Here is a 26555-nt window from a genome sequence, read left to right on the forward strand (position 1 = left end):
AGAGTAAACTCGAGGGACCAATATTGTAGTTTCGCCAAATTTAATTTTTACACTAAATTAACTCACCTGACACAAATTTCTAAAGATGAGATACATGGCACAAAATTAGATTCTAATTAAATTCCAATTTGAAATTTAATTGCATTTTCTCTTTGTTTTACCTATTATTATTATTATTATTATTATTATTATTATTTTATTATTATTATTATTATTATGTGTGAAATAATGGAGGTGAATAGAATGTGAAAGAATATTTAACCTTAAATTTAACACAAGCAAAGTTTGATAAAAATAGATGAAAGCAACTATAATTCATACATTTAGAAAGATGCTAGTCAAGATTATATCGGTTAGCCCCTGTGTAAGGTGTATGTATGTCCACAACACAAGTTTCAAGTTCATTTATTACCTACTATTCCCAATAGTTATGTTATGTACCGCCTACCAAAGAATCAAACAATGATCAAATAGCACCGACGTAGAGAGTTGCTACTTGCAAACACATAGGAATATATAGGAGGTTAAGCTGTAAAATAAATTCTTGATTTACGAAAAGGAAAAAAATAAGGAGGTTATAGACAAGTCCAATCTTCGGTACCACTTTTTGTGTATTACTCTATATTTCACCAATCACTACTTATCATGTTTTCATTTTACTTTCCTTGTAAAATTACTGATATTTAAAATGGAAAGTAATCATATACATGGTAAGTAGTAATTGGTAGAATATAGAGTAATACACAAAAAGTTGTATAAAGGATTTGCATTCGTTATAACCGTTATACGTTAATATCTTCCATCATAGAAATTTTGCTACAGCCTCACATGAATATGTAAAAATTCAACGTGCATAGTACCACATCTTCTCAAAAGTCCTAAAATTTTTATAAATTATTACCCCAATTACTAACACTACTGGTTGATAGTTCTATGCCTCTTAGCAGAAGAGAACTTCTTTTAAGGGCAGATATTAACAACCTATAATATAGTGTGCAAGCTCACAAGCCCTCAAGCTTTTATTACATACTAGCTACTGGTGATGTGCCTGTTATACCAAAGGAAAGAGCTACTTTAAGGGCAGAACACAACATTATAGTTAGCCCCACCATTGCACGTAAATGTGCTTTTCGCATCATCCTTAGGGTAACTGTAAGCATCTAGGCACAGATTCTTGAAAAATTCAGAAAAAGTTGTAGGCCCACAATTCCCAAAGTTGCAACAATAGTCATTAGTTTTGAAAACGGTACAAGGGTTGTTACAGTACCCGCTAGGAGTTTTCAATTCAGCTGGGCACTATCCATTGATATCAGCTGTACATGTTATGCCTTTGGTGCACCCATTAGAGGTTGGGCTAAAATCCATAGGAACATTAAACCCATCAACAAGAGAGATGTCAAAGAAATCCAGGTTTAGATATTGGTTTAAAGAAAAATTCGGCAAGGGTGTTTAGGGGTGCACCATAGGCTTGGCATTGAAGAAGCCCACCACAATCACCAGTCTGACAACTGCCATGGCCGGATCCATCGAAATTGCACCCAATTCGAGCCCAAACATGGCCCCCAGTTGTGCCAGCATTCACATCAAGGGGCCAAGACTCTTTTGAGTTGAGTTGCCTACCACCACCAGGCACAGCTGCAGCCCAAACCACATAGAGCTAATGTGAAAAATTGTGAGAGTTTCAAAAGTTTTGGTTATATATATATAGATAGATAAACAAAAAAAAAAAAAAAAAAAGGTAAAAAGAGGACACTCATAAATTTGTGTACGTATGCACCTATATGGATGTATTGAGAATTAAAGCAAAAGATTCCCAAGATTAAGCCCAAACCAAAATTTTCAAAATGTTTGTAGCTCAATTGGTTGACATACAAGTTATGGTATTTCTCTCGGAAACCTGAAAAATTCAAATCCTCATCTCCCATGGTAAGGTAATTATTAAATTATTCACAAAAAATAAAACCTCCAAACTAAATATGCAACTGTAACAAAGGAAAAAGATCTATAGGGACCACAATTAGTACAATAATAACTGAGAGAGAAAGAAAATAAGAAATAGATAGGCTCTACTATTCAAATCTCTACCCAAATTCAAAAACTTAAAATAAAAAAATCTTAAATTTCATAAGTTACCTATATGTTTCTTTGAAAATTTGAAAACCGGTATGGAACATACATTGCATTTGCATCATGAACAACAATGAGGAAAAAGAAAGAAAATTCTTTCTCCTGACTAATAGAAAATCCCAATATCTTACGCTAGTAGTAAAACTCAGAGAATTTTCTTCAACTAAATAGGATTTTTTAAATAGTGAGACAAAAAGCATAATAAATTCTCGTTTAGTCTTTGTATATTTTTAAAATTTAGATGCATAAACTTGCATGTAAATATAGTTGAATAAAATGAGAGTATAATTGAAATGACATTTGGCATGAAATTGAGATGCATTTAAAATCTAAACACTTGACATTGCATGATAATTAAACAAACACTTGGCATCAATTATAGCAAAATTTTGAAATTGTGAGAGACCGGACTTAGCTCTCAAAAAGAGATAGGCATTGGTACCTCTCTTTTCGGGATTATGTAGAGTCGCCACTTATTTTATAAGAAAAATAAGAAAAATATACTAAAAAGATACAAAATATCTTAATAATTCATATTCTCATTGATTTGAATACATACATCTTGATAAAAAGAACTGTACATAGTTTTATTTTCTAGTTACAATCTAGTAAAAAAATACAAGGTTTTGTTTTCTAGTTACAATCTATCAGAAGAAAATAAGGCACTATCTCTATGAACCTAAGATTCTAATATTCGGGAGCTAGGTTACAGAATGGGAAGGTGTTAGGCACCATTCTGCCAAAACAAAGTCTGGTCTTCTAGACTCTAAATGATCATTTAAATACCCTTATAATGACATGCAACATGTTGTATTTATATTCTTACACCTGTGGTTAGATATTATACAAAAATCTTTGTAGCTCTTCTGTATGATGAAATTAAATTTGATTTTTTTTAATTGTAAAAAAAATGATTTTTAAAGAAGCATTTCAGATTTGATTTTTAATTAATAAAGAGAATGATTTTTGAAGAAAAATTCCAGATCTGAATTTTTTTTAATTAACAAAGAGAATGAATTTTAAAGAGAATTTTCAAATCTGACTTTTTTAATTAAAAAACAAAATGAACTTCAAAGAGAAATTTCAAATATGATTTTTTAATTAAACAACAGAATGAATTTTAAAGAGAGTTTTTAAATCTGATTTTTTAATTAAAAAACAGAATGAATTTCAAAGAGAATTTTCAAATCTGATTTTTTTAATTAAAAAACATAATGAATTTTAAAGAGAATTTTCAGATCTAATTTTTTAATTAACAAAGAGAATGAATTTTAAAGAGAATTTTCAAATCTGATTTTTTAATTAAAAAACAGAATGAACTTCAAAGAGATATATTTTCAAATCTGATTTTTTAATTAAACAACAAAATGAATTTTAAAGAGAATTTTCAAATTTTATTTTTAAATTAAAAAAAAAAACAGAATGAATTTTAAAGAGAAATTTCAAGTCTGATTTTTTTAATTAAAAAAACAGAATGAATTTTGAAGTAAAATTCTCAGATCTGATTTTTTTTCAATTTAAAAACAGAAGAGATTTTAAATAAAAATTTTAGATCTGATTTTTTTTAATTAGAAAACAAAATGGATTTTTAGAAGAATTTTAAAATCTGATTTTTTTAATTAAAATATAGAATGAACTTCAAAGAGAAATTACAAATCTGATTTTTTTTAATTAAAAAAATAATGAATTTTGAAATAAAATTTCAGATCTGATTTTTTGGTAGAAAATAGAATGGATTTATATATAAAAATTTCAGATCTAATTTTTTTTTTAATTAGAAAGCAAAATGATTTTAAGAAGAATTTTCAAACCTGATTTTTTAATTAAAAAACAGAATGATCTTCAAAGAGAAATTGCAACTCTAATTTTTTAATTAAAAAACATAATGAATTTTGAAATAAAATTTTATATCTGATTTTTATTTAGAAAACAAAACGGATTTTGAAATAAAAATTTCAGATCTTATTTTTTTTTAATTCAAAAATAGAATAGATTTTTAAAAAGCATTTTCAAATCTTATTTTTTTAATTAAAAAAGAACAACAAATCTAAGATCATATCATATACATCCTACACCTATATGATTAAACATATGAACATACATGAACAAACAATCATCACATTTTTTTATGAAATGAAGGTTCAAAACAAGAAAATTATATTTAGAGATTAAAAATCACATGGAAAATATAATTAGATACATATGCTAATGAAAGAATAAACATGTTAATAAGAGAGTAGAAATGATACTGTTGGAAGTGGAACAGTCTCTACTCATGCCTTAAGCCCAAAAAGCCACTAGACCATGGGAAAGTAGTTGAACTTGGCCTTTGTGCTGAAGGAAAGGTTCAAAGGGTGGTAAACCATGAAAAAACTGAAAGCTGGATCATCCTAAGTGTTGAGGACAAAATTGAGTACCACGGTAAACTCATTCCCATAGAATCAGGGAAAGCACTAGCTTATCCGAGACATGGAGCACGGATAATCAATGTATGACCCCCAGAAGACACTGGTAACCACGGGAGACTTCTAGAATATGCAAGAAAGAAGAAGATTTTTACCTCCACATTAATGAGGGGGTTCTTACCTAACCTCTACCGCATTAATTGTATATAAGACAACCTGAGCAATACACGTAACCCTTGGGCAGTTAGAATTTCACGATAAGAAGGAAAGGAAACTAATAAAGTAAGGGAAAAACATCCCTGAGACTCTAGATGGGAACGGAACAGTTGTACTGATAAGAACAAGGACTGAAGCTATAAAAGGGGGAAGAGGGAAAAAGGTTGGGCGATCCAAAAAAGGGTGTGAGAGAGACCGCCAAAGTGCCTCTCAAAAAAAGAGATTATTAGGAGTGCTTTTAAGGGAACCTCTCTTTTTGGGTAAGTAGTGTGGAGTCGCCTCTTATTTTTTTATACAAAGAAAAAAAAAACTAAATACAAAATACATAACTGAATTGTTCTGTTCCCATTGATTAAATAAAAAAGGAATACATGTTTGATAAATTGAAAATTACATGACTTTGGATCCTAGTTACAAACTATCAAATAATTACATGGTTTTTTGTCCTAGTTACAGTTACCCAAAATAAAAACAAAGATAAAGCCTAGGTCTACCTATCCAAAGACACTAAATTCCGAGGCTAGGTTACAGAATGGGAAGGTGTTAGGCACTCATTTCGCCCAAACAGAGTCTAGTCTTCTAGACTCTTGTGACTGATGTACCATTTTTATGCATGACATGAATGATATGTTGCACACATGAACAAAATTAAATCACATAAGTTTATTTATGAATATGCCCTCTTCTTTGTTAAAAATTTAGATCTGTTTTTTATGTGTATAAAATGAATTAGGTTTAGAAAAAAATCATATCCGTTTTTTATGTGTATAAAAAATATCTTTTGGAGAGAAAAATTCAGATCTGTGTTGATTAAATGAAACAAAATAGTTTAAGAACTTAAAAAAAAATGTGTAAAAAAAAGTTAGATCTGTTTTGTGATAATCAAAACAAATCAGGTTTGAATATTGAAAAAAAATCAGATTTGTTTTTATATGTAAAAAATAAGAAAAAGATTTTTGTGAGAAAATGACTTTATTCGTGAAATAAATCCATGCTACATGCACTAAACAAAACAAACAAAAACTATTCATGATCCTTTTTTATTTCAAAATCTGCTATGTTAAAAGAAATCAAATCTACATTTAAAGAAAACATAGATCACTTTTTTAAATAAAAAAAATTCAGATCTACATCTAATGAAGATGCAAATCAGTTTTTGAATTTAGAAAAAATCATATTTGCATCTAATGAAGGTGCAAATCAGTTTTTGTTTTGAGAAAAATTCAGATCTGCATCTAATGAAGATGCAAATCAGTTTTTGATTTGAGGAAAATTCAGATCTGCATCTAATGAAGATGCAAATCCGTTTTTGTTTTGAGAAAAAGAAGTGATAACATGCATATTTTTAAAACTAAGAAAGAGATCATAACAATAATAAAAAGAATCAAGAACATGTTTCAACCAAATAAATCAACAACTCATGATATAAATATTTGAAACAACTAAACTGAAAGAAATATATAAACATACATCATCACAACAAGAGAAACATAAGAAAAAAAAGGGTTAATAAAAAACAACCTCTTGCACGAAGCACTCTTCTTCTTGAGGGGATATTTTAGGGGTTCAAAGAAATTTATGCAATTATCTTTGAAATCTAAAAACCCTAGTTTTAAGAGAGAGAAAATCAGAGAGGGGAGTCAGAAATATGAGAATTTTGAGTGCATAAAAACGTGTCTCTCTCCCTAGAAAAAAAAAATGTGTGTTAAATTTTGAGATCCAGTCCCTATTTATAGAGACTGGGATGCTTAAAAAATAAGCAAAGACGATTAAAATGCGAATCGGGACGCGTCTTTCTGCGAAAAAGTCGAAAATGATGTGTTTTATCATCACCCAAATAGCGTCGGACCAAAGCCCTTATAGGTTCCATTCGGCACTCCAAAAGTGCCGAATGGCACTCTTGGATTCCAATCACGCTTTTGAGTTTGGGTGCCTTTTAGACTCCTTTTTTTAGGTTTTCTTGAGCCGGGCTTGCACTTGGACGCGTTGTTAATTCGTATTCTAATATTTTAACTCTTTTCTGGATAATTCAAGTCTCTTCAACAATAATTATCTTGTAAATAAATACTCTAAAATAAATTTTGATAAAGTCTAAATTATCCACAATTTTATCGAATTCAATTATCTCCTTTAATCCCATGCAAGCAAGCCTATCTTTGACACTAACTATCAACCAATCACAAAATTATTTAATTAATTTTAATTGTTTAACCAATTAGAATTAATTCAAACTAATCATGCGTGGTTGACTTTACCTAGACACAATGCATGCTGACCGTGTAAACTTGATCATGCGATATATTTCGATCCAACAGTCCGATTTGGAAACCGAGCATACCGTCGAGACCATTAGAACCTCAAGATCATTTTTATGATATGCAATGAACAAATTGATGCATGTAATGCAATCATGAATTTTGGGGATACAATTGGTCACTCTAGTCATCTTCCTTGATTAAATCATGGATGCAAAATCGAGTGTTTACAAAATGCCCCTCATTAACAGAGCTTGAAAAGTAAATGCCAATGTAAAACAAAGACACTGATTTTAGCGACCATGATTTAATTGAGGTTGAATTTTCAAAGATTACCTAGCCCTTGAACCTAAAACTTTGGAACATAGAACTAGTACTTTATCTTTTGAAAAGAAATGACAATTATGAACATTAGACCTACTTGATAGCTTGATAGCTGATGAAATTTGAAATGAATCTTGATAACTGGGGTGACAGAGAGGCTTTTCTATCTCAATCTTGAATGTGGATGTTAACCAAGGGGCTTTTCAACTTCGATCTGAAATTGTGGTGACCAAGGGGCTTGTCAACCTCGATCTAAGCTGTGGCAACCAAGGGGCTTGTCAACCTTGATCTAAGCTGTGGTGACCAAAGGGCTTGTCAACCTCAACCTTGAAGAAGGGTAACCAAGGGGTTTTTCTACCTCGAAACCAAAGTTGCTTAAATGTCGATCAAAGGGATTTTCTACTTCGATCCGAGTTGCTGAAACGTTGATCAAAGGGCTTTTCTACTTCAATCTAGCTAAAATGGCGATCAAAGGGCTTTTCAACATCGATCTGGATTGCTGAAATGGCGATTAAAGGGCTTTTCAACTTCAATCTGGACTGTTGAACTGTCAATCAAAGGGCTTTTCAACTTTGATCTAGACTTAGGGGTGTCCAACCAGACCCGTTACTCGACCCACCCGGCGAATCCGACGTCGGCAGCGGATCTCCGATCCCAAAACCCGAGACTGGCGAGTTAGTTGACAGGTTAGAGCATGGAAAACTGATTTCAACCGACCCGACCAGAAAACACACCTAAAATAGCTTTCTCCACCAATTGAAGTAGTTCGCAGGTATGATTTTGTCCGATCTGTCGAGATTCGACGAGATCTCGTCGAGATCTAGCCTGATCTCTTCAAGATCTCACTTGATCTCTTCAAGATCCACTGAGACCTCACCGGATCTCTTCAAGATCAGGCCTGATCTCATTGAGATCTGCCGATATCTCTTCAAGTTCGGCCTAATCTCGTTGAGATCAGCCAAGATCTCTTCGAAATCCGGTCAAATCCAGCAAAAATAAGCAGATTTCGGCAAAAATCCTGTGCGATTTGCACAATCCAAGCCTAAACGAAAAACTTTGACGTTCGACCACCCGAACCGTTGCCGTCGGCGACGGGTCCATGTTTAGGAGACCCGAAGTGATCGGGTCAGTTCTAGGTTGGGCACAAACCCGACCCGTGGACAGGCCTATCTAGATTGCTGAAATGTCGATCAAAGGGCTTTTCAACTTCCATCTAGACTACTGAAATGTTGATCAAAGGGCTTTTCAACTTCGATCTGGACTGCTAAAATGTCGATTAAAGATCTATTCAACTTTGATCTGTACTTTGATCTGGACTGTTGGAATGTTGATTAAAGGATACTTCAATCTAGACTGCTGGAATGTCGATCAAAGGGCTTTTCAACTTCAATCTGGATTGCTGAAATGTCGATCAAAGGGATTTTCAACTTCAATCTGGACTGTTGAAATGTTGATCAAAGGGCTTTTCAACTTCGATCTGGACTGCTGAAATGTCGATTAAAGGGCTTTTCAACTTCAATCTGGACTGCTAAAATGTTGATCAAAGGGCTTTTCAACTTCAATCTGGACTGCTAAAATGTCGATTAAAGGGCTTTTCAACTTTAATCTGGACTGCTGAAATGTTGATCAAAGGGTTTTTCAACTTCGATCTGGACTACTGAAATGTCAATCAAAGGGCATTTCAACTTCAATCTGGACTGCTGAAATGTCGATCAAAGTGCTTTTCAACTTCGATCTGGACTGCTGAAATGTCGATCAAAGGGCTTTTCAACTTCGATCTGGACTACTAAAATGTTGATTAAAGGGCTTTTCAACTTCAATCTGGACTGCTGAAATACCGATCAAGGGGCTTTTCAACTTTGATGTGGACTTTAACTTCGATCTGGACTGCTGAAATGTCGATCAAAGGGCATTTCAATTTTGATATGGACTACTGAAATTTCAATCAACGGGCAATTCAACTTCAATCTGGACTGCTGAAATGTCGATCAAAGGGCTTTTCAACTTCCATCTGGACGGCTGAAATGACGATCAAAGGGATTTTCAACTTCCATCTGGACTGCTGAAATGTCGATCAAAGGGCTTTTCAACTTCAATCTGGGCTATTGGAATGTCAATCAAAGGGCTTTTCAACTTCAATCTAGACTGCTGAAATGTCGATCAAAGGGCTTTTCAACTTCAATATGGAATTGTTGCCATGCTGGTAGCTCCTCTAGTTCTTTCACGGAGACTTATCCTCATTTTCTGGCATAGCAATATGAAGTGATGAATCTTGATGGAACATATAGTTCAATGCCTTTGGATAGGCCAAAGCACACACCAAACGTCCCTTGTGAATCGAGACGCATCCTTCTGCAAAAAGGTCGAAAAAGATGTGTCTCATCGTCACCCAAAGGAAGTTGGGCCAAAGCCCAAAAGAGTGCCATTCAACACTTTGAAAGTGTCGATCGACACTCCAAAAGTGGTGAATGGCACTCTTGAGTGCTGATCGCACTTTCATGTTTGGGTGCCTTTTGGACTCCCTTTTTAGGGTTTTCCTGCATCGAGCCATGCACTTAGACATGTTTCCAATCCAGATTCCAATTTTTTGAACTCTTTCTTAGATAATTCCGAAGCAACAATTATCTTGTAGATAAATACCCTAAAATAAATCTTGATAAAGTTCAGATTATCCATAATTTTATTTTTATCCAATTATCTCTTTTTTTCCTCATGCAAGCAATCCTATTTTAAAGACTTCTTACATGGTGTTTCTTCTGCAGATTCCTCCACTCGTGGCGACACCAACACTACCCTATTAGCTGGGTGAGGTGGTTCTCTCGGGGTTGCCAAAATAACATTTATCGTTCCCAAGGATGACCGAGATGCACCATCTCTTTGCAGTCCCGCGGCAGGCCGATCTCCTTGACTATCTGGCTGTTGCAAAAATTGTTTCAGCCTTCTTGCTTTAATCAACTGGTCCAAAAAGGCCCTTAAAGTTCTACAGTCCTCAGTTGTGTGACCTCGGTCTTGGTAGTACTGGCAATATAGATTCTAATAACAATATAATTTTTCAATGATCCCCTTTCATTTTCAGCATAATTTTGTGTCAAAAATGCACTATAATTATCTTTTTTTCTTTTCTTTTTTAAGGAAGTTAAATTACTTTCTTATGTGGCTAAAATTAAATGAACATAGCCTAATTGAGAATCCAAATCAGGAATAAAACGCAACCAACAAAATACAACTATTCTAAGTATGAAATTCTGACTATTACCCATTAACCAAGCAGAGGTGTTCAGCCATTATAAAAGGAGAAGACATGAACAAGGAGAGAAATAAACAGAAAAATTAGAAGGCATCAATATCTTGACTCTCCACAAAGACATCCATTTCCATGATTCCATCACTTTTTCTATCAACGAACTATCAAAACCATTCTCATGCAATCATTGACATTCTTTGTTCAAACCCTATTCTCCCCCTTCCTAACTCATCCCCATTTTTTTTTTTTTTTGGATAAGATCCTTCATTGTATTTTGATTCTCAACTTTGAGATTACTAACTTTGTTCATAAACCTCATTCTATTTTTATGAATGACAGTATGACACTCCATTTATATATATATATATATATATATATATATATATATATATATATATATAGACACACACACACACACATGTATATAAATCTCTTATAACCATTTGTGTCCGTTACAAACATATTTCAAATTAAATTCCCACCTACAAAAACCTCAAAATAGTGCTTGCTAGTAAGATTAATTAGAGGGTAAGAAAAAGAAATAAAATAAAATATAAACTTGAAGGGAAGGGTTAAGTGTAATTTTTAAAAATGGGATAGGGTTTCTGATATTATCCCAAAAATCTCAAGAAGTTAATGTAATTTACTCAAATTTATCTCTCCTTTCTTATTGTTGAAAACTATTTCTTGTTTTTAAACATAAAACTTTCACGTTGCTGAATATATAAAACAAAATTTCCGTCCCTTTGAATATGGAATATTTGCATAGCTGAATATTGCATTTTAGTCATGCTAAACAAGTTTTTTCCTGCTTTGATGAATACATTATTATATTTCTTACCTTAATACATTATATTAGCTTTGCTAAAAATATTAGACAGTTGCTAAATATACTAATCTTTTATTGTTGAATGTGTTTATCTCACCTTGCTGAAAGCATACCAATGTACTTTCACAAATCTTGTTATACTTTGTTTGGGAGCATTTCCAATTTATACAGATGTCATTTACACTTAATCTGGAGGAACAATCCCAGAGGAGACTACAGATTTTAGAAAATGGGAAAAGAAATTGTGTTGAAATCCATTGACATGGAGAAAGAAAAGTCTTCGTGCATCCATGCAAAATGAGCAGTGTAAGTAGCCAAATGCACCATGACGACTAACAAAAAGCTCAGTTGGTCTAGTGGACACAGATGATGCAGCACGCCAAATTCTTCCAAATCTGCAGAAAGAATGAACAAATATTATGCAGCAGTCAAGCTTTGCTGATTTTGATCCCTTTGAGCTGCTGCATTACTTCCATAACTCACAATAAATACATGGACGTGGACTCCACACCTCCATCTATGCACAGGTCTTTCAATCAGAGTTGGAATCGTAGAAGTCACTTGGGCACAGGGTCATAACCTCTGATTCAAGCAACTGGACCACCCTGTGCAATGTGGGGGTGATCCTCTGGAAAAGAAGAAGCACACTGAATGGCAACTGAGAGCACATCAAGACTTTCTGCCTGCAGCCCCTCACACTGAAACAACCTCTCTTTGCCTATTCCTGTGACCAGAAATAGTGGGTTAGCGGAGAAGCTTGAATAGAAGAAATGTGCAATTGCCCAAAATTGTGGCAATAATTGCTACAAATGAAATATTTTGAATACAAACATATTTCTCGCGAAAAGTTTCACACGATAGAATTAAACCATGCTTGGTGAAGCCATCGAAAAGCACATATTTATTTGGCACAACAAGAGGTTTATTCCAGGATTTATGCGCTCCATACTCTTTCATCAACCCTCACAAATCTAATCAAAGCTAGTTTCCCCCTAAATAACAAAGAAGTCTGCCAAAATCCTCTCCATCTAAGCAATGATCAGGTGGCACTAGCTCTTCGAATGTCTCATATTGATATCAAATGACAAAATCATTTCACTCATGCAACTCCCTTGATTAGGTATGTTATCTACCAACCAATGCAAAACTACACCAAAAAATGGGGTTGGCAAGAACTGAATAGAATAAACGTTAAACGCACCATAAGGTCTCAATGGAACCCCAACCCTTCTTCAAGAATCTGAACTTCTTGTGTACACCTCAAGCTCAGCGGGTTTCAAATAAGAAGAATCTGGAATTTTGACAACCTTATAAATTTTCAACTTATACTAGTCTCAGCCTCATCAAACATTAAGCTCAAAAAAAAATCCAGTTAATCTTTGGTATAAATTAACAACTACTCTCGAATTAAATAAATTTGACAATTTATAATAGTCTCAGTCTCATCAAACATTATGTTTAAAATAAAAAATAAAATAAAATAACCAGTTATATTCGGTATAAAATTACAAACTACTCTTGAATTAGTAACTTATACTTGTCTCAGCCTGATCAAACATTATTAGGGGGAAACAAATTTAACGTTGGTATAAAATTAACAACTAGCGTTGAATTAACAACATTATAGAAGAAATCAACAGCTTACATACACTACTCTCTACACTCTACAAAGACTAAGAGAAGCCATCCACAAGACTATTGGGAATCAAAATAAAACACTCATTCAGATTAAATTGTCCTCACAAAATTCACTTATTACATATACTACACTCAGGGCCAGCCCTAGGCTTAGGCCAATTAGGCCATTGCCTAGGTCCCCTTACTAGAGAATGCCCCAAATTTGGGGGCAAATTTTTTTTATTTATTTTTTATATATAAATATTTTTGGAAGATATTAAAACATTTTAGTTTACATTTTTTTTCACTATTAAGAAATCTCAAAGAATTAAGTAATGCTAGAGATAGAGATAAGACAAATTTAAATAAATAGATCTTACAAATAAACATGTTACTAATTACAAGTAATTCAAATATGAAAATATTTAAAATACTATAAATTTTACTACATAATTTTTATTTATTTCATTATTTTATACAAGATAAAAATTCTACTCTAGTCTAATCTATGTATATGTGTATGAAACTTTTTTCTAAAGACTTAAATCTCAGTCATTGATCCTCACACCTCACAAGAACTTATACTTATGGAGTGATCACTGCACCAAAGGTACATGGTGGTCTTCATAACTTTTATAATTTGATGTGACAATGAATATGATAGGTAGATTTCAACAAACTATTGAATGCATTTTTGAATGAATATTTGTGATTGGAGATATATCTTTGTAATTCTCATGTTGTAAATTTTATAATATTTCTAATATTTTTGTAAGTCTCATGTCATTGATCACATTCATTACAACACCAGTTTGTAGTAAAATTTGTTATAACTTTATCATTTTTAAAAAAAAATCATATTAAAAATTAAAAAGACTGGATTTTTAAAAAATTATTATATATATAAAATGTTAGTTAAATATTATTTAAGTGATAACATAATGGCCTCATTTGAAGATTTTGCCTTAAGCCTCCGAAACGCTTGGGCCGGCCCTGACTACACTACTGCTTAAAGCCTTAAACTTCATACTCAGCCACCAAAAAATAACAAGTGGTACAAAATTGGTGGAATTGAGCTAGTTAAAATCTAAGTGAAACAAGTAAGGAGATCAAAACGCACTGTTGGGGTTCCGATTCGATCTAAGATGCAAACACAGAGAAAGAGAGAGGAATGCAAATTGAACTGTAAAAAACAGGGGGGAGCTAGATAACAACAGAACAAAACCGCCCCCTCTCTCTCTAGTAGTAGAAGTGTTTTGAGTATTATTGAGCGAAAATATGAAGGAAAAGAAAGAAAATCTGTAAACAAAATTTAGCCGAACAAACCATATATATATATAGGATTTTATTAACTTATTATAAGATCACAAAGATACACATAGCAGTGATTTATTTGAGTAGATACACTCCTAAGCATTGATTATTTATGAGAAGAGCCTTGCAACCTTATAAAAAGCAAAACTACGAGTCGGCATGATACAGTTTCGACACAGTTACATTAGATTTTTCATCTAAGCTATAGCCCTCCACTGAGAAGAAGATCTAGAGGGTCTTACTATAGTGATCTCTTGCTGATCCAATTTAGATTTCAGTTCTGATTCTTCTGAAACACTTCTTGGCTAAGTTGGAAGGCAAAATTAAAATTTAAAATTTTTGTTCAACTAATCCGTGCATTGCACAGGTTAGCGACTAGTAATAATAATAAATATGGAAAAGGATTTTCTCTAGTTTAGAGATAAACTCTTCAAACTAAACTCCTCATATCTTTTGATTGCATTTGAATTTTAAAAATCTAACCGTTAAAATTACATGTCCTTATCATATCATTCATACTTGTAAAATTTCAAAAAGATCAAAGATCAATAATTATGTTATCAATGACATGTTTAAATTTCAAATTTTTGTGGTAAAAAATTATGTATGTGTTAAAAATATAAAGAACATGCAATTAAACAGTTAGATTTTTAAAATTCATATTCAATAAAAAAAATGTAAGAGAAGTTTGAAGGATTTCTCTTCAAACATTATCAATTAAATAAGGACTTCCTCCTTTTGAAATTAGGTGTTTTTTTTTTTAATTTCATCGAATGATGCTGCAAGCCTCATATTGTACTTTTTGTTTCTTCCTTGCACTTTGCGGATAGAGACTGTGGAAAATGGCTAATAGAGGTAAGTTTTTCCTTTGACTGTGTAAAAATCGTATTATTTTTTATATCTTTGATATGTTGTCATGTCATTATCATTCCAAGTGATTTGTTGGTGCAGTACAAGGAAGAAAAAAAAATGCGTTTTGGGTTGGATTTTGGCCGTATTAATGAATTTTTTGAGGGTATTTTACAAAGTGAATTGATTTTTTGAGGGAATTTTTCGGAGATTCCAATGAATTTGGCAGTGAATTTTTTGCAAGTAACTTGATTTCTAAATGGCATTTTTGGCTTTTTAATGGCTTGGGAATGGTTATTTTTTCTGTTTAATGTGTTTCCTGGGGACATATTGGCCTTCTTACCTAAAGACTGTAAGAAAGCTCTCATGCATACTTTCCAATATGCATAGTTAGTGTCATCAAATAAAAGAGGTATAATCAAAGATTGTCCTTTATCCCTGACAGACAGTGGTCAATATATCACATAGCAAATATTAACCCTAATCAGAGTGTGCCTGCTTTGATACCACTTTATAGGCCAAGAATATATTGACTCCTTAGGTAAATTAACCAATTAATTAGCCAAGTAAATTAATTAAGTTAATTTAACATGTAATACACATGATAGCACAAACAAATCATCAAATAATTAAATTCAACGGAAGTTAAATTTGACACAGGTGATTTGTTTACAAATGGGAAAAACCACCGAGGCAAAACCCCACCGGATGAATTTAAGGTCACCACTCTCGAGAATCCAATATTATCAAAACAAGCGATTACAAGTAAGGGAATCCTAGTACCTTACACCAACCTACAGTTAAACCCTTATCCCAATACACAATTGGACTTGTAATGTAGTGACAATCTATCTTTTCAATGCATGGCTCCCAGTATGTGACTAACCAATCGATGCGTGAATCCCAGTACGCGGCTTACACACCAACTTAAGAAAGATGTTGGCTGCAAAATTCTTCATTTCATCCATACAATGAAGATCAAGAAACTCCTTGGTTACAAAACCCTACGGCGTACAAACGCAGCAGCTTCTTCAAAAAAAAGGTGAACTAGGGCAACTTTTGTCTCCAGTCACACAATGCATGTAACAACAAGTGCAAAAACCCTAAAAAGGGCCTTAAAATAATCCTTATATATGTCTAGGGTTGTGAGAAAATAATCCTTCAACGGAAGTTAAATTTGACACAGGTGATTTGTTTACGAATGGGAAAAACCACCGAGGTAAAACCCCACTGGATAAATTTAAAGTCACAACTCTCGAGAATCCAATATTATCAAAACAAGCGGTTACAAGTAAGGGAATCCTAATACTTTACACCAACCTACAATTAAACCCTTATCCCAATACACAATTGGACTTGTAATGTAGTGACAATCTCTCTTTTCAATACACGGCTCCCAGTATGTGACTAATCAATCGATGCGCGAATCCTAGTACGCGGCTTACACACCAACTTGAGAAAGATGTTGGCTGCAAAGTTCTTCAGTTCATCCACACAATGAAGATCAAGAAGTTCCTTGATTACAAAACCCTACTGCGTACAAACGCAGCAGCTTCTTCAAAAAAAAGGTGAACTAGGGCAACTTTTGTCTGCGGTCACACAATGCGTGTAACAACAAGTGCAAAAACCCCAAGATGGGCCTTAAAATAATCCTTATATATGTCTAGGGTTGTGAGAAAAGAAACCCTACACAAGTGAAAAACAAATTTGGAAATCTGATTTTCGTAAACCTCGATAGATATGCTATCTATCGAGCTGCTGTCAAGTTTTGGGCAAAAATCTTCTTTTAAACCTCGATAGATTCAATCTGTTGAGCTATCTGCTGAGCTTTAAAATACAGTAATTCTTCACTTGTTTATTGAACAGATTTTTGTTGATTTTAACTCTTGACTTGAACACAAAGTTGCTTGAAGACTTAAACCATTCTAGATCTATCCAATTACAAGTAAAGTGTATTTTGTCAAAGGATTAGCCAATTCTAAATGACATATGTATATAAAAATTTTCACATATGTCTTAACAAACTATTTTGGACATGTTGGGAAGAACATTGCCCGTCTTCAAAAGCATCTACAGTGGCTAGAAATGCAACCAACTTCTCTTGAAAATATTATCTCCATGAGGGATACTTAGGTGGAGCTCAATTGTTGGTTGTACAAAGAGGACTCGATGTGGAATCAAAGATCTCGCCTAAACTGGTTTCAAGCAAGTGATAGAAACACAAGTTATTTCCACTCAAAAGCATCTAATCGTTATCAAAAGAATTGTATTGAGGGACTGTTTGATGAAGATGGTATTTGGCAGGAGGATGATAGAGCTGTGGAGGGTGTGGTGCTTAAATATTATTCTAACATGTTCAAGTCTTCTTGCCCATCAGATTTTGCTGAAATATTAGAAGCCATTGTTCCAAAGGTCTTTACAGATATGAATGAAAGACTTACAGGTGATTTTCAAGGAATAGAGGTTCATAGAGCTCTTAAACAAATGTATCCTCTTAAATCTCCTAGTCCGGACAATATGCCCCCCTTATTCTTCCAGCACTTTTGGCCTTCTATTGGGAGTGTAGTTACTAAAACTGTTTTGGATCTCCTTAATCTTGGTACTATTCCACCAAAATTTAATGAAACTCATATTTTTTAAATACCAAAAAGTAAATATCAAAAGCATATTACTGATTATCGCCCTATTAATCTTTGTAATGTGATTTTTAAATTGGCCTCTAAAATTCTTGCTAATAGACTAAAAAAAGTTTTACCAAAAATTATCAATGATACCCAAAGCGCTTTTGTGCATGGAAAGTTAATTACTGATAATGTTTTGGAAACCTTTGAAACTATGCATCACATCAGTTCTAAGAGGGGGGGGGGGGAATTATAGAGATGGCTTTTAAAGCTGGATATGAGTAAGGCATATGATCGAGTGGAGTGGATTTGCTTGGATAAAATTATGGAAAAATTGGGTTTCAATTCTAGGTGGAGGGGTTTGATGATGCAATGTATCTCTTCTGTTTCCTATTCTGTAAGAGGTAATATTATTCCCTAAAGAGGTTTACGGCAAGGGGACCCTTTATCTCCTTATATTTTTTTGATTTGTGCAAAAGGTCTTTCTGCTTTGATTTAAAAATATGTACATGAAGGTAAGATGGAAGGGGTGGCTATTTGTCGTAGTGGTCCTATTCTTTCACACTTATTCTTTCACACTTATTTTTTGCAGATGATAGTCTTATTTTTTGTAAGGCTAACTTGGAGGAGTGTGATTCTTTGTAGCGTGTCTTAAAAGTTTATGAAGAAGCTTCTGGCCAACAATTGAATAGGGCTAAAACCTCTCTATTTTTCTCAAGCAATACAGATCAGCAACTTCAAGAAGAAATTAAGACAAGGTTTGGAGCTCAGATTATTAGACAACACGAAAAATACCTTGGTGTTCCATCTTTAGTTGGGAGGAATAAAAGAAATACTTTTAATGCTATGAAGGAAAAATTGGCTAAAAAGTTAGGTGGATGGAAGGAGAAGTTGCTTTCTAAAGTCAGGAAAGAAATTTTGATCAAGGCAATTGCACAAGCTATCCCAACATACACCATGAACTGCTTCAAAATCACTTATTCCCTTTGTGATGATCTGACTAGTATGATTAGAAATTTTTGGTGGGGACAAAAATAAGATGAAAGAAAGATGGCGTGGTTGAGTTGGGAGAAGTTGTGTGTGCCTAAATCATGTGGTGGGATGGGTTTCAATCTGTTTAAGCCTTTTAATCTGGCTATTTTGGGTAAACAAGGCTGGAAACTTCAAATGGCTAGTAATACTCTTGTTTATAGAGTTCTTAAGGCACGTTACTTAAAGATTGTGATTTTGTTCATGCCTCTTTGGGAAATAGACCTTCATACATGTGGAGAAGTATTCATGCAGCCCAAGAAATTGTTAAAAAATTGATGAGATGGAATGTTGGCAATGGTCAAAAAATCTGGATAAGTGGATTCCTAACTCTCCTTCATCTAATGTTATCTCCCCTAGAGTTTTTTATCCACAAATCTCTATGGTTAGTGATTTGATTGATGTTGAAGATAAGAGATGGAATTTTAGTTTACTCAAACATATTTTCCTTCCCTTTGAGGCAGAAATTATAGGAGGTATACCATTGAGTACTCGGCTTCCTGATGACAAACAAATCTGGGCAAAGACTTCAAATGGTTTATTTTTGGTTAGGAGTGCCTACAAAGTTGCTATGGATTTGAGTAAGCCTATCGAATCTGCTTCAAGCTCGGATGGTGATAGCATGAGGCAGTTTTGGAAAAAACTCTGGAAGATCCAAGTTCCTCATAAGATTCAACACTTTATTTAGAGGGCAGCCTGTGATATTCTCCCGACTAAGGTGAATTTAGTTCTTAGGCATGTTGTCTTGGAGGGTGGCTATGAGAAATGTGGTGATAATTTGGAATCCTTGCTACATCTTTTTTGAGAATGTCCTAAGGTATGTAAAACATGGATGTTATTCCAAAATTTCAATAACTTTGCATCTGTGCAATTTAGGTGTTTTATGGATTTCTTATGGTTTATCTTAATGAAAGCAAATTGGTTGTGTGAAGATCAGGCTGTTGCAATCACAATTTTATGGGCACTTTGGACAAATAGGAATGAAGTTTAGCATGGTAGTTTAAGGAAGAATGGGAAGCAACTGATTCTATGGTGTACTCACTACCTGGAGGAGTATTGGGCGGTTGTGAAAGTCCCAATGAAGCTTTCTCAAGTTCATGTTCCAAATGGGAGCCTCCGGCTTTTCCTTTTTATAAGGTTAACGTAGATGGAGTTGTTTTTTAGGAACAAAAAGAAGCTGGAGTGGGGGTTGTAATTCAATACCATGTTGGAAATTTTATTACAGGTCTTAGCAAGAAATTTCAGCGTCCTCTAGGAGCTATTGAAGTTAAGGCAAAGGCCTTTGAATCTGGTTTGGAATTCGCTAAGGATATGGGTATTCAGGTCTTTGTTCTAGAAGGAGATTCACTTAATATCATTCATGATCTTAGTGGAAATTCTCATGCTGCTTCAACAATTGCTACTCTGATTTATGGGAAGTAGGTTGCTTTTTTTGAGTTTTGGAATGTTTTATTTTCTTAAGTTCATAGGAATGGCAATATACCTACTCACCAGTTAGCTAAACATGCTTTAGGCATCATTGATTTTTCTATTTGGATTGAAGAGAATCCCTGTTTTCTTGTACAGGCTCTTCTCCATGATGTATCTACTGCTTTTAATTATTAATAAAGTTTGTGTGTTTTCTATCCAAAAAAAATCTCAAAAAAAAAATTACTAGCAATAAAAAATATGACAAAAATAAGTGAAAATTTTAAAAATGAACAATAAATTTATATAAAAAGAGTAAAAAGATAATAATATATACAATAACAAGATAAAAATAATTATCCATATTATCAATTAAAAAATTAGATGTTAAAAGTACTTGAATACAAAAGTTAATTAGTAATGTCGCATATCCAAAGGCAATAAAAATAAATCCTAAATATAAAATATTATATATTATATATAAAATTAATAATATATCATAGATATTTAAATAGTAGAAAAGGTCCAATTTTAAAATTGTCGCTTAGAGCCTCAAAATACCTTTAGCTAGTCATGAATCTCAAGCAAAAAGAAATTCAAATATATCTTATATATAAAATAATTTAATCGAGAAACACATAAAAAAAAAATGGAAGATGGATCAGAGGAGACACAAGAGTTTAGAGCACTAGCATAGTATGCTAACCTTCAATAGATGTGTCAAAATGTTAAATAAATTTACTACAGTAACATTCTAATTCTAATAATAGTCGTGTATATATAGGAAGATATGGAATTAATATTTGGTTTTTTTTTTATTCAAAACTTTCTCTCTCTTCATGACCGTTGGGATTAATTAATAATTTATTCGAACTTTCTCTCTACTCTATCTCTTTAATAATGTTGGGAACAACAGAAAAGAAAGAATTTTAAAAAATTAGGAAAGAATAAATAAAGAGGTAAACTAATAGAATATGTGATGTAGGGTATTTTGTAATTAAAGTGGGATGTTAAAATAGATAAAGTAAAATTTTAATGTGCCAAGATAGATTTTTTTTTTTTTTTTTTTTTAGAGTGCCTGATAGTGATACTACTCTTAGTGAGATTGATGTCGATTTTGAGAAAATCTGAGACCACAATTTTTTTTTATTACAACTTAATGTGATAAATTGTGAATGGTGAAAAAAAAAAAAGCAAATTCATGTAAATGTGATAGTCATGTAAATGTGATAGTCATAAAAAAAAAAATAGCAAATTCATGGAATCCGTGGCGGCGCCATGTTATAGTCAGGGTGTTCCTGGGAACACCCTGACTTGAAATTTTTTTTTTATATATAATAATTAATTTTTTTTTTTTTTACCCTTAAAAAAAATAGGAACACCCTCAAATTAAAAAAAAAAATTATTATTTTTTCTACTTTCAAGCCAAAAAAAAAAGCCCAAAAAAAATTGTAAGAGCAAAACAACGGACGGCATCACGGCAAGCCCAACATCAAGCCCACAGCAAGCCCAACAGATGACAGAGGAAGCAAACCCACAATTTCTCCACACAAAAAAAAAAAAAAAATACAAATCATAAACCTCAAATCAGTTATCAGTAAATCAGTAGTTCAGTACATCACTAAAGCTTTTCTCAAAAAAAAAAAAAAATCACTAAAGCTAAAGCATTAAGCAAACCTAAAAAGTAAAAACATAGCAACGACGCCTCTCCTTAGAAGTTAGATCGGTCCAGTCGCAGGCGCTCCAGTCGCTCCATTCACTCATCGGACATCGGAGATCGCTAGATCGGTCCAGCTCCAGTCGCTCATCGAACATCAGAGATCGCCAAATCGTCGCCCCTCATCGCATCGGAGATGGAGATCAGTCCACATCATCCCAGTCACAGTCGCAGTCGCTCATCCGCCTCATCGTCGCCGTCGCACATCACCACCGTCGCACAGGTATTTCTCTCTCTTTTTCTCTCTTACTCTCTCTCAGTCTCTCACTCTCTTTATCTCAAATTTGAAATGAATATATGAAATGAAATAATGAATGAGTTACTTATGACTTATGAGTTTATTAACTTTATCTGCACTAGTGAACTATGATTGGCTGAAGCACTCAGTTTATCTTTATTAATTTTTTGACTTTTTGAATTTGGCATTTTGGCTTTATCTTATGATTGATTCTTATCCGTTGGTTGGTTTGGTGTGTGTTGGTGTTGGTGTTGGACTGTTGGTGAGATATTAATTTTCTTTTAGTGTTATTGTGATTTGTGAAATTCTCTGATTGGCAGCTGGCTCTTGTGATTGGGGTATTAGACAAACTTGTCTGTTGAGTGGGGTGGGGGTAGATGGGCTGATGGGCACATGGGGTTGGAAAATTGGGTAAAGCAGTGTAATGTGCACATCAGCACATGGAATGTGTAATGTGCACATGACTGACTCTTTTAGTGTAATGTGCAACTAATAAACAATAATTTAATTAATCAATAATTAATTGGAAAAAATAATTAATAAACAATAATTAATAATTTAATTAACCAATACATTATAAAAGACAAAAAAATTAAATTATGTTAGGCTAAATAATAATTAATAATTTTATAATTAATGAAACAATAATATAACAAATTATAGTTTATAAAAGACAAACAAATTAATGAAACAACTAAACAACGATAATTAATAAAATTTATGTATTTACGTGTTTTTTTATTGTTGTTATTGTCAATATATAAAATTTTCTTTTTATTAGATCGTTTAATTTATGCTTGTTGAGGAATACTCTGAAAAAAAATTCCTGGAGCCCACTTAATGGAATGCATCATTTTATGTTCTACTCATAAAGAACGAAAGTCAAAACCCATCTGTCAAGATATTACAGAGGGGTCACATAATCTAGAAAGTAAGAAATAAATAAATGGCGGTAGGAGGAGAAATAAATGGCCGTAGGAGGAAAAGTCTCAGAGAGGATCTTAGCATCAGCACTAAGCCCTCGGTTCGTGGCATCTGCGAGAGAAAGAGACATTTAACATTTCCACTTGCATGCAAATTTACTTCGATGTTGGGGGCCTAATTATCATATTCATAGTTTAATATACCATTCATGTCTTTTTTGTTGAGAAGAATACACCGTACCATTCAAGTCAAAACTCAAACTTTAAACACATTATATAATTAAATATAAGATGATTTGATTCTCAAAAAAATATATATTATTAGTTCATTTGTTAAAAAGGAACTTATCATCTCTCTAAATTTTAATGAGTATATATAAAAATTTTCTAAATTGTTATAAATAAAGTAACGACTTCTATCAAAATTATGTTCATGATCTTTCATATATATAATAAAATTAATCAATTATTATCTTCATGGTGAAACTCTTAAGAATCTCCTTTCATGTTTAAATTATCAAATTGTTTGCAAAGAGCCAAGTTTCATGTTTAAAAAAACTCATTTCATAATTAACATGGAAACTAAATTAAAAGAACCAATATAATTAAGAATTTAAGATGAATTAACATATTAATCAAATGAATAGATTTTTATTGTTTATGAAATTGCTAATCCCCTACATATATAGTTCAGAAATTGTTATATATTCTAAAATTTTGGATATTTTAGCATATCAAGTTCATTGTTCAATAAATACCAATGACGGTCAAATGGAATTTTTTTAATGTTTTAATGATGTTATATGATTTAAAGCAAGTGTCAAAAGATACCATTTTTTTACAACTTATTAAGGTAACAAGTTATAATTAGTGTAGTATGTATTAAAATGTAAATATGTATGCATCAATTACAAATATATGTGTGAAATAAAGGAGGTGAACAGAATGTGAAAGAATATTTAACCTTAAATTTAACACAAGCAAAGTTTGATAAAAATAGATGAAAGCAACTATAAGAGCAACCACATCAGCATGTATAAAGTCTTCTAAAATAGAAAAATGTACCAAGTTTACACATTTTGACCAAAAAAAAACACTCACATCAGTGGATGTAAAATTATGCATTTATGCAAAATTGCTACAGTAACCGTGCATATATGCACGGTTACTGTAGCTCGTCCATTTATTATTTTATTAATTTTTTCTCTCTCTTGTCTCTGGTAGCTCGTCCATCGCTCTCTCTTTCTCTCTCAATCATCTGGTAAATAGAGAAGCAGTTTCTCTTCGCACTATTTTTGTTTGCTTTGATTGAAGCTTCACTGTTTTTAGATTTGTGCTTTTGTGTAAAAGGTGTTTGGATTCTGAGATTCTAGTCGGATTTGGCCGGAGAACATGGCGTCGTACGTCTTCGTCGGCATCGACTTTGGCGAGAGTCGAAGGAGGCTCCAATCAACCTTCGCAGTCGTGGCAAAGGAGGATCATGTGGACGCAGACTACCGAAAACCTTGGGTTTCGGGTTGAATGGGTCTGAATACCCAGATTGAAGCAATTGGTCTCTCTAGTAAAAAAATCAAAAACCATGAGAATGAGAAACAAAAAAAGCACAAAGCAAGTAAATAGATCTGGGTAAAGAAATAGAAACTAATATAGTTAGACATGGCAATACAGGTTAGAATTTTCCGACCCGACCCGAAAAATACCTGACTCAAATCCGATTTTTTTGACCCGAAACAAAAACGGGTTGACCCGTGACCCAATTCGATTTTTTTGCGGGCCAACCCGACCCGTTAAAAAAATTTGCTAAAAAAATATTTAAATTATGTCCTAATACTGGGTGCATAAAGCACCTAAGTATCAAAACTAGTTCATATAAAATTATAAACTAATAAAAAATTGAAGCAACTGTCATAACATGACAATTGACAAATCACAACACACCTTACAAGGCTTCCACCAACAAGTCCGTCCAAGTGTCCAACATGCTACACATCACACAATGACATTGACAAAGCTCTAGGCCTCTGGCTGTCTCACAACCATTCAATATATATATATCATTCCAGAGCTCTCTTTAATGACACAGGATCTCGTGAGCATTCCAATAATCATTGTTGCTTCTGAATCAAGTTTTAGCACTAGGAAAAAAATTCTTACTCCGTATCAATCACGTCTTTTACCTGAGAATGTGGAAGCTACGTTGAGTACTAAAAGTTGGCTATATGGATTTGAAGGTAATTTAATTTTTTTTATAGTCATAATTATACAATTTTAATTCTTTATTGATTTGCTTTCATGGTACATTAAGTTATATTAAAATATTGTATTGTAGATGAAGATACTGACAAAATTGGCCAACTTGAGCTACAATTTGCAAGTATAACTATTTGCAGTGTTGTATCTGCTACCAACGTTGAATAGATTGAGATTGAGGTGTAATTTTTATAAAATATTTACTTATTCTTCTTTACTTTATATGTTATGTTTATTTTTAAATATTTTTTTGTTTAGTTTATTTTACTAAGTAACCTAACTTTACTATTATTTTAAATGAAACAGGAACATGTGCACTTAAGAAGACCGATAACTTGCTACTTTGCTGGCTTACTTGTTTTATTTGTTTTAATATCTATCTCTTTTTGAATATGTAAATTTGTAAATATATGCATTTTGACAGTGAACTATTAACATTGAAAACTTTTTTCATCATAAATTTATGACTATAAATAATTTTTGTTATGCTTAAAACTGTCAGAATTAGAAGGATCTTAACAAGTGGCATTAAGTGCAATTCATCATTACTTAATTGATTTTATTCATTCTCTCTAAACAGTTGTTATTGATTTGTTTTTGTAATTGAAAAAAAAAAAAAAAAAAAAAAAAAACCTTGTTTGAAAAACCCGACCCGACCCGCAACCCGATTGACCGGTTTTGACCCGTGACCCATTTGACCCGCAAACCCAATTGACCCGACCCGACCCGTTTTGCCATGTCTAAATATAGTGGTAAAACATTTTCAGGTTGTGTTGTTCAAATTGAGTGGATTTCGGCTTGATGGTGGTTGGGTCTGAGAGAGAAAGAGAGGCCATGAGTGAGAAAATAATAAAAAATAAATATTTTATTGAATAAATGTATAGAATAAATAAAAAAAAGTGCGTGTTTTATAAAAATTGATGTGTAAAATAGAAAAAATAGGTTTTAGATGTGTAAATTTACAAAAATTTTGCATTAACTGATGTAGATGCTCTAATTCATACATTTAGAAAGATGCTAGTCAAGACTACATCGGTTAGCCCCTATGTAAGGTGTACGTTATGTACCGCCAACCAAAGAATCAAACAATGATCAAATAGCACCGACTTAGAGAGTTGCTACTTGCAAACACATGGGAATAAGAGGTTAAGCTGCAAAATAATTTCTTGATTTACGAAAAGCAAAAAAAT

General features: G+C 32.9%; 1 pseudogene; it reads right to left on the reverse strand.

Annotated features, from left to right (window-relative positions):
- Positions 1-1074: 1074 nt before the first annotated feature.
- On the reverse strand, positions 1075-12959 carry LOC142613480 (protein P21-like; annotated as a pseudogene).
- Positions 12960-26555: the final 13596 nt, after the last annotated feature.

Source organism: Castanea sativa, chromosome 10 (assembly GCF_040712315.1).
Source record: "Castanea sativa cultivar Marrone di Chiusa Pesio chromosome 10, ASM4071231v1".
Classification (NCBI taxonomy): Eukaryota; Viridiplantae; Streptophyta; class Magnoliopsida; order Fagales; family Fagaceae; genus Castanea; species Castanea sativa.